This window comes from Canis lupus, chromosome 29, assembly GCF_011100685.1.
Source record: "Canis lupus familiaris isolate Mischka breed German Shepherd chromosome 29, alternate assembly UU_Cfam_GSD_1.0, whole genome shotgun sequence".
In the NCBI taxonomy this organism is placed as follows: Eukaryota; Metazoa; Chordata; class Mammalia; order Carnivora; family Canidae; genus Canis; species Canis lupus.
Genome location: NC_049250.1, coordinates 38,158,720 through 38,167,355, shown reverse-complemented (window position 1 = coordinate 38,167,355; position 8,636 = coordinate 38,158,720). Strand labels below are relative to the sequence as shown.

The 8,636-nt window shown below is 39.6% G+C and overlaps 1 long non-coding RNA gene across 3 annotated transcripts in view; it reads left to right on the top strand.

Moving 5' to 3' along the window:
• The first annotated feature begins 2,804 nt into the window (after positions 1-2,804).
• Positions 2,805-8,636, top strand: part of LOC111093186 — a 42,995-nt gene continuing 37,163 nt past the window's right edge. For 2 of the 3 annotated variants that reach the window (XR_005380921.1, XR_005380919.1), the window contains exons 1-2: positions 2,805-2,954; positions 3,317-3,442. This is a non-coding gene — a long non-coding RNA (uncharacterized LOC111093186). Of the gene's footprint in view, positions 2,955-3,316; positions 3,443-3,981; positions 4,179-8,636 lie in introns of those variants that run through there. The other variant, XR_005380920.1, reaches the window with a different exon arrangement.

Sequence of the window (8,636 nt, the reverse complement as noted above, 5' to 3'; positions counted from 1 at the left end):
AGTTATCACCCAAGCGATGCCGAGGAAGGAAGAAAAATATGAAATGAAAGAAAATATCCTCTAATCACAGGTGTATAAAGATTTGGCATCTACCTCCCTTTTCTGCCTTTCACTCCCAAACAATTGAATGCCAATTCTGGAACTCATTAATCTGTAGGCAACCTAGCGAGATCTAATTTATACCTGTCAGGAGCAATGGGCAGCAGCTAATAGGAAAGTAATTGCAATATAAGTCTGCTTTCCTACTTGATAGTATGCAAGATTTTAATGACAGCCCTTCTCCATTGGAATATCAGAGTGGCCAACAGATACGTTCTCTCTTTCGCAGAGTCACACTGTGAACAAAAGAGATGTCTCCTTGGGTTTTATTACATACTGCAAATCAAGTGATAACAGCGGAGTAGATGGAACACGGATGTGCACCTATTTATCCTCTGGAAGAAATGAAAGCAATATTCTTGCAACACAAACCATGAACTAGTATTCTCACATTTTTATTTTGTTAAAAAAAAAAAAAGTATCTGGCTAGAATCGAATGGCCACATACGATATCATTTCCTATTTCGAATTGAATCGGGTACCTGTGTTCGAGAATAGTTTGAAATGTCAAGGCCCTTCGGGAGAATTAGGGTTTCCCATCTTGCACTGAAGTGTTTAGAAACAAAGGGTGGTATTTGCCACATACAAAGGGGGAAAGTATCTATTTGTTCCACACTTGTTTTTGGTCCTCCTGGGATTGTCTGAAGAGATGTTTTTCCGTGAACGAATTAGGAACATCAAAGATTGCCGAAGGTTACAGAATATGTTTGATAAAACTGTCTTTCAAATGTGACTTCTTGATTTTTTTTAGCCATCCTCCTAACTGGCTGATCTCCTAGGTGGTCCCTTGGTTCAAGATAGGACCTGAAAAGAGCATGACTTCTGGAGTGGGAAGCCCAACTTCCAATCCCCTGCTCTACGTGTGTACCCTGTAAGGCTTTGAACAAACCCATTGACCTCTCCCAAATGCGCTCCCTTCACATATAAACCTTCACGTGGCTACAACACAATCAAATAAAAGCATGTTTGCAAGAGCATTTTGGAAGGAGACACACAAATGTTCATTGTTACTATTCTGTGGCAACTACAAGTGCTTGTGGAGACGGCGTACATTAAAATGCAAATTTCTTGAGGGAAGGAAGAGAAAAAAATGGTTTACTATTGTCTACCATCCGTCTGATGCCGTCATCCTCATTGCCAAACCAAATCCCACCCATCTTCTTGGGTATTTGATTCGAACTTAAAATCTGTCCTAGGAAGGGTAGGAAATATAAAGTAAATAAAACATAATTCTTGCCTTCAAGTGGCTTATGATAGAAGCCAAGTCAGTTCTGATGGTGCATATTTATCCAGCAAACATCCCAGACCCCACATTGCAGCAGGTGCCGCGGCACACAGCACTGAAGATCACAGCATGTGAGGGTAGCTGTCTTTGAGGGAAACAGAAAGTGTGGGACCTAGATCCAACTCTGCATAGACTAGCCATGACTGCTGAAACATCACTTCGTTCTCATTTCTTCATTTGTAAAAAGGAGCATTTTCAAATATTTTCTTAAAGCTGTTTTCCAAATTTTAAAGTTCTAAGGTTCTTGGATTTAAAAAAAAAACTTTTAGAAATTAAGAGTTCCAAATTACTATTATACTTAATCCTTGACTTCAGTGAATTAAGTAAAGAATTTCAAAGGAAAAAGTCATTAAAATATAAAGCAGTGAATTGTTAACAAAGCATTCTAAAATGACCTATTTGTTATGCCTTGATGGTGGAAAATTAGAAATTATCCAGGAAATTTGCTCCATGTTCATAATCAAAATAGATGACACAGGTCAAACATTGATTTGGACAAATCACATATACATTCTGAGTCTTATTATTCTAAACTACAAAAAAAAAAAAAAGTTACATGAAACTCAATCCCTGCCCTACCTATCCCATAAAGTTTTTGTGAAGACCAAATAAAATATGTGTGAATTATTTAAAATGATAATGCTTTATAAATATAAATAATTTGTTTTAATATTATAATCTTGAATCATCTCCTTTGCCCAATCACCCTAGGAAAATCTATAGTTTCAGTAAGAATGGTCAAGTCTCTACCTCACTGTTTTCTGTATGATTGAATATTGCTTAGGATATGGAGAGACCAGGGCCAGGGACCTAATCATTTCATTCCCCAATTGACTATATGATGTTGTAAGAGTTATCTCACCACTGTGCTTCCACTTCTTCATCTGGAAAAGAGAATAATCATTCTTACTTAAAAATATGTGAGATGTTTATCTATAAAGAAAAATCTAGTAGGACAATCAGGTCCTGCATGGGGAAATGTGACATTGTAAGACTGAATCAGCTGAGAAGTAGCTCAGGTTACAGCAAATGACCTCTTGCTGGTAAAAAAGTTGACATCCCTTGATTTGCCTTGTATTGCCCCTAATTCCAGTGCTTTGTTCTATAAATTCACACTTAAATATAAAGCTGAAAGATTAAAAACGTACATATGTGTATATATAAGTTCTTTCTTTTATGTAAGAGTCTCCATGGCAGAAAACATGATATTTTTACATCATCAAACTTAAACGGGGAAAATACTGAAACCAGTTCTGTGATAGGATGTGAAATTGACAGGAGGGCCTCACGTCTTCAAAATTCCCTACTGTCTAGTTCTTATCATCGTACCCCAACCACCTCACATCTGGATCTGCTTTAGGGAAACTCTAACTGTGACATCACTTTGGCCTAGATTTGAAATCTTTGTTCTGATTCTACAAATATTCTGGCTTAGGGACTCTTCCAGATATCTATTGCTGCATAACTGATCACGGCAAAACCCAGTGGCTAAAAGCAACCACAGGGTCTTCTGAGATCTTTATCTGAAGAAGAAGAACAAAATGTTCACATTCAGTTAGTTTCACCTTATGTAAGTGTAATGTCCATTACAATATCCTGTAATTAGGGGCACCTGGGTGGCTCAGCGGTTGAGCATCTCCCTTTGTCTCAGGGCTTGATCCCAGGGTTCTGAGATCCGAGTCCCACACTGAGCTCCCCACAGGGAGCCTGCTTCTCCCTCTGCCTATGTCTCTGCCTCTCTCTGTGTCTCTCAGGAATAAATAAATACAATATTTTTTTAAACCCTGTAATTAGTTATAATAAACAAATCAAAGAACATCAGACTTTTAGGAAAAATGACATTTGCTATCAACTGAATAACCTTTTTTAATATTATTTAATTGATTTTATTGATTTATTGATTTATTGATTTATTGATTTATTGATTTTTAGCTCATGAATCTTCTCTTTGGGCAGAGCTCCGCAGGGAAGATTAATTTCTGTCATTTGTGCCATCAGTTGGGGCAGCTTGCCTGGGCCTGAAGAAGCCACATCCAAAATGTCTCCCTTATATGGTTGGTAAGTTGGTTTCTGGCTATAGTTTGGCTTCCTCACAGACTAGTGTCTGGGTCACAAGAGCGAATGTCCCTGGAGACAGGAAGTAGAAGTTGCTAATTTCTTAAAACCTGAGCACTGTATCACTTCTACTGTATGTAACTGGTCAAGCAGTCCTGGAGCTCAAATTCAAGGGCTTCAAAGGCACAGACATCCCGCCTCTTGATGAGAAGCGGTTCAAAGAATTTGGGGCCATGTTTCAAAACTGCCTGAAACAATGTCTCAGACATGGTTTTGTGTAAGAAACAGGCCCTGTTCTAGATATTTGAAGCAGAAAGTTTAGTGTAGGCAGATGCTCATGAGATTACAGGAAAGACAGAAGGAGCAAGTCTTCCCCAAATGACTTCCAAAACAATACAGGTGATCTACTAAAGCAACTCCTATTCTGGAGGCTGCCTCTAGAGCTGTGCTAAACACAGGACATCAGTGCAAGGGGCATAACCATCTCTCACATCCAGATAATGGATCGAAACCAGATAATGGACACCCATATTTTCCATTAGGAAGTAAAGAAGATCAAAATCAAGATGTCACTGCCGCCACCACATCTCCACAGTCAGGAAGTTGGGGAATGAAGTGCTGTGCAAGGAAGCCTCTGGTATCCACCATCTTGTTAATCAGTAGCCAGAAGCCTAGTAGTGAATTTCAAATTTGAATATGCTTCAGAATCCAATGGATGGCATATTAAAACACCGTTTGCTAAACCCACCTCAACAATTTCTGATTCAGTAGGTTGAAAGTGGGCTCAGGAATTTGTATATCTACTAAGTCCCTAGCCCTAGTACTGCTGGTGGTCCAGGGACCAAACTCAGAGAACCACTGGCCTAGAGATATCAGAAGGTGGCCATCCCCTCAAGTCTACCTTTCACATGTCTTATTGAATATAAAGGGTAGAAACTGATTTGCAACTGGAACCATGGTGGTGAGGCAGCATAAGAAATGTAGTTTTCAACTTTCTAATCCCCCAACTAGAAGGTTATAATGGACAAGGAAGGATCCTCAGAACGTCAACCATTGATGTATTATTACGAATTAATTTTCAGAAATTCAGAATGGGTTAACATTCAAACAGTTTCTACCGCACGCATTTATTGCAGTTACTGTAAAAGCACTAAAGCCATCACTGTGAACATAAAACATCACTATTTTCCATGTATGTGCATGTGAAAATTAAGCTAACAATGGAGCTTTTCATGTCCTGGAGTTCAAAAACATCCCATTTGTGTGTAGAAAGTTTTCATGAGAACTGAATGGAAATGTTTAGATCACTCTAAATTTTAGTCTTGAACTAAATTGCCATTTTCTCAGGGTAAGAGAACAAAATGATTTCATTATTTGTTGATTCTCTTTACAAATAATACGATTTGACACACTTTCTCTTTGGTAGAGCAGTTTGGGTGCCGATAACTGTGACTGTCCTATACTCATTCCATATTTCAAACAGAACACTGGAGATGGGGACAGTTGAACACAGTGTTGGTTTGAAGACAGTGCAGCTGAATTTCATGCTGTTTGCTGAGTTTAGTCTTCATTTGGTTAAATAACATGCTCCACGCTGGAGAGAAGTGGGACAAGGTCTGAGGAGGAAGACAGCCCACCAGTAGATGATGAGTTGGAACATCTGCTGTGCCGAGCATCCCATGGGTGGTTGTGGGTTGTGTGATGATTATTTCACAGGTGCAACAACCTCATTATTCAGGTACATCAGGAAGTGCTAAGGCAATTCCCAGCAGAGGTAAGAGTGGAACTCCAACAGTAATGACTCAGCTGGGTGCATCAGATGACATGGGGTTTCTGTGCTTGAGACTGACCAACAGCTACAGTTTTCTTATAGTAAGATGCCTTTCCTCTACATAAGGGGATATCTTTGTTTTTTTTATTCTTGTTTTGATAGGCACAGCTTTAAAGAGTGTCTCACTTAAGAGGATATGACTTCTATTTAATTAAGCAGATATGCATCCACAGCATAAATTTTCAGCTAACTAATCCATAACTCAGTCCTGATTTCAGGATGCATATCTCCAGTGCCACTAGGCAATAATCAATACATTTAAATGGCCACATAAATTAGGGCACCATAAGAGCCTGCTGGAAAAAAAAATATTCCATGACTATCTCCTGAATAATGATTGCGAAATCACTTTCAACAAAAATGACCCATGGTAGCTCTGCCTTTGATGAAATAAATTTCCCAAACAGATGCACTAAGTCACTGTGGCATCTTGCATCTCAGTTTCTGTGATAAGGAGGATTTTGTTTAACACTAATATAAAATTATGCAATGAGTCAAAAGCTATGAGAAAATGAAGAGTAAGAAAGGGAGCTGAAAAAAAAAAAAGGAAAAAAAAAAGGGAGCTAAGTAGGGAACTTTTTTTGAAATGTGATTAGAATGTAGGTAAATTAAGATTGGTGAGGCCAGAGGTGTCTCCTTCCGGGTAATACAGGTCAGGGTTCCCTTTCCTCTGAACTTCATAGCATCAATTCATGTTCAATTTATTTGGAAATCAATCATCAAAGTACTGCCCAAATATTCACTGTCAGCACCAGGAATCTGGCCCTTCTGATGTACCGTCTGAAATGGTCCCTTCTTTGTAAGTCTTCAGATTTCCTAAAAAATTAACAGTTTTTTTTTCATTCAGGGGAAAAGAAGTTAATAAAAAGAAAACAGTTTACTCTGTGACGTACAATGATTCTCTGTTACTGTACAATTAACACAAGTGTTTTGAATAGTTTATGTTTGAATAAGATCCATTTTTATTCTGGAAAGGTATCAAAGGCTCAGATGGGTGGCAGAGAATACAAGAACAGAGAGAAAGGAGGGAGAAACAGAAAATGAAAACATAGGCTAATGGAGGCAGAAAGTTCTTCCTGCAGCCTTGATTAACACAGCAAATGAGAAACAGCAGGGTTTACGCACTTTTGTTTTAATCTACATTCTTTAATTTACTTTCATCTAGGTGCAGGAGAAAATGAGGTTTGGGCAGGTTGTTCTAATGGACTAAAGCTAAGGTTTCTTTTTACTGTCGAAGCTAAACAATTTTTAAAGTCACAGAGTTTTGGTTCAGCAGCAATGGGTAGGTACAGGTAGAAAAAAAAAAACTAGTGACACAACATATTTTTTAGTTATAGGGAGAACTATTTGTGCCATTGACTTTGGGTGTGGTTCTTGATCCTAAAAGCAACAATTGGCAAGATGCTAAGAGACACTAACCTGTGAGAACCCAGAGCGGGGCTTTCCTTTTGTTCAACACATAGTTACCGAATGTCTATGATGAGCTCAGTTTTTGCAGTCATGTAGCTAATAGGTAGCTCAGGAGGGGAAAGAGGATGAGAAGACCTGACCATGTAAGAAAATACATGAACAAGTTCATTTCAGAAAGCAGTAATCCATAGAAAACAGCACACAGTGATATGACAGGTCTTAAAGAACAAACAGAATTTAGTCATTGGTGATAGAAAAAAAAAAAGTTAGGAATTAGGAGTATATGTCATAGAAGCAAAAGCAGAGGGCCTAGCAAGGAAGCCAGGTAGGAGGTAACATATTTTGGATTAGTATGAGCCTGGGAAAGGCATGGAGGGAATCAGATCAGATGTGTCCACAGGATTGGCTGAGAATGATACAGGGGCCCTGAATGATATAGCAAATTCTCAGTAATGACCTCACAATTTGAGGCCTGGCAACAGAGGCAAATAATAGGATCATCCTGAGGCATGAGGTAGAAAAAATTGTTTGGCACAGACAGTGGCAAATTTGGTTTGGGATGGTTGTGTTGTTTGAGATACCTGCATCCAGCCACAGATGTCCAACAGGCAGCTGAAAGCCCAGGACTAGACACCCAGAAAAAGTTAAGGCTGGAGACTTGCAAGTGGGTAGAACCTCAAAAGACCTATAACTGAATAAAGCTCAATATTAATAATACCCAACACATATGCAATTATATTAATCTTATTGGTCTCATTAGACTTTAAGTCTTTCAAAGACATGAAATTGTGTTTGATCACTTCTATATCCCCAGGACCCAATATGGCGGGCATCTAGATCCCGGTACACGTGTAATAAATAGATGAATAACTAAATAAACAAAATTATGTAATTCTCTACAGAACTCTGTGTGCAAGGCAGGGATGACCATCAGTGACCCCTGTGGTCATATTGGTTGTTTATAGCTCGTGTCCATTCTCATTGGTCAGTGCACCCATTCTTTTTGATCCGGATCCATGGTTCGCTAGTCGTGAAGTATTTTTAATACCACCCGAGAGATAGTTGTTATTGTTCCTCGTCTGCCAAATAGGAAACTGATGTTTGCAAAGTTTGGGAATCTTTGCCATAGGTAAGCCAGTAAGAGCTGGAGAGATAGACTTCAAATCCTCTTCTCAGGTTGTCTGACTCCTAAACTATTCATCTTTCATCAGCTTTTTCTCATAGTTTTCAACAAGATTGCTAAGAGGCAACTAAGGTTTAGCTGAGGTTGCCGTGATATTATGATTTACAAGAACTATATATTTGGTCTTTGTCCCCTCGCCTGGCACAGAGCCCCTGAAACCCTTGTGATGAGAGCAATAAAGGTGCGTAGTGTTGTGTTAATGAAGTGAGATTTGGAAAGCACCGAAGAGCAGAGGACTGGCTGCCAGGATGGCCAACCTTGTGATTAAAGGGGTTGGAGCCTCCAGTCCAGTCTCCTGACTTCCTGGGAAGGGGGAGGAGCTGGAGATTGCGTTCAGTCACCAGAGGCCAATGATTTAATCAATTGTACCTATTGAATAAATTCTCCATAAAACTCCAAAAAGGACGGGGTTCAGATTGCTTCTGGGTTGGTGAACACATGCAGCTACTGGGAGAATGGTGCCCCGGACGGGGCATGGAAGCTCTGTGAACTGCCCTATGCGTCTCTTCCATCTGGCTGTTCCCGGGTTATATTCTTTTCTAATAAATCAGTGATCCAGTAAGTAAGATGTTTCTCTGAGTTCTGTGAGCTGCTCTAGCAAATTAATCAAACCCGAGGAGCAGGTTGTGGTTGTGCTGATTTATACCAAGGGGGTCAGCAGTACAGTCTTGAGATTGGCATCCTGAGTTGGAGAGGGTGGTTGGAACCTCCGATTTATACCCGGTTGGTCAGAAGGAAAAGTAGCAGCCCGGGCTTGCCATTGGCAGCCGAAC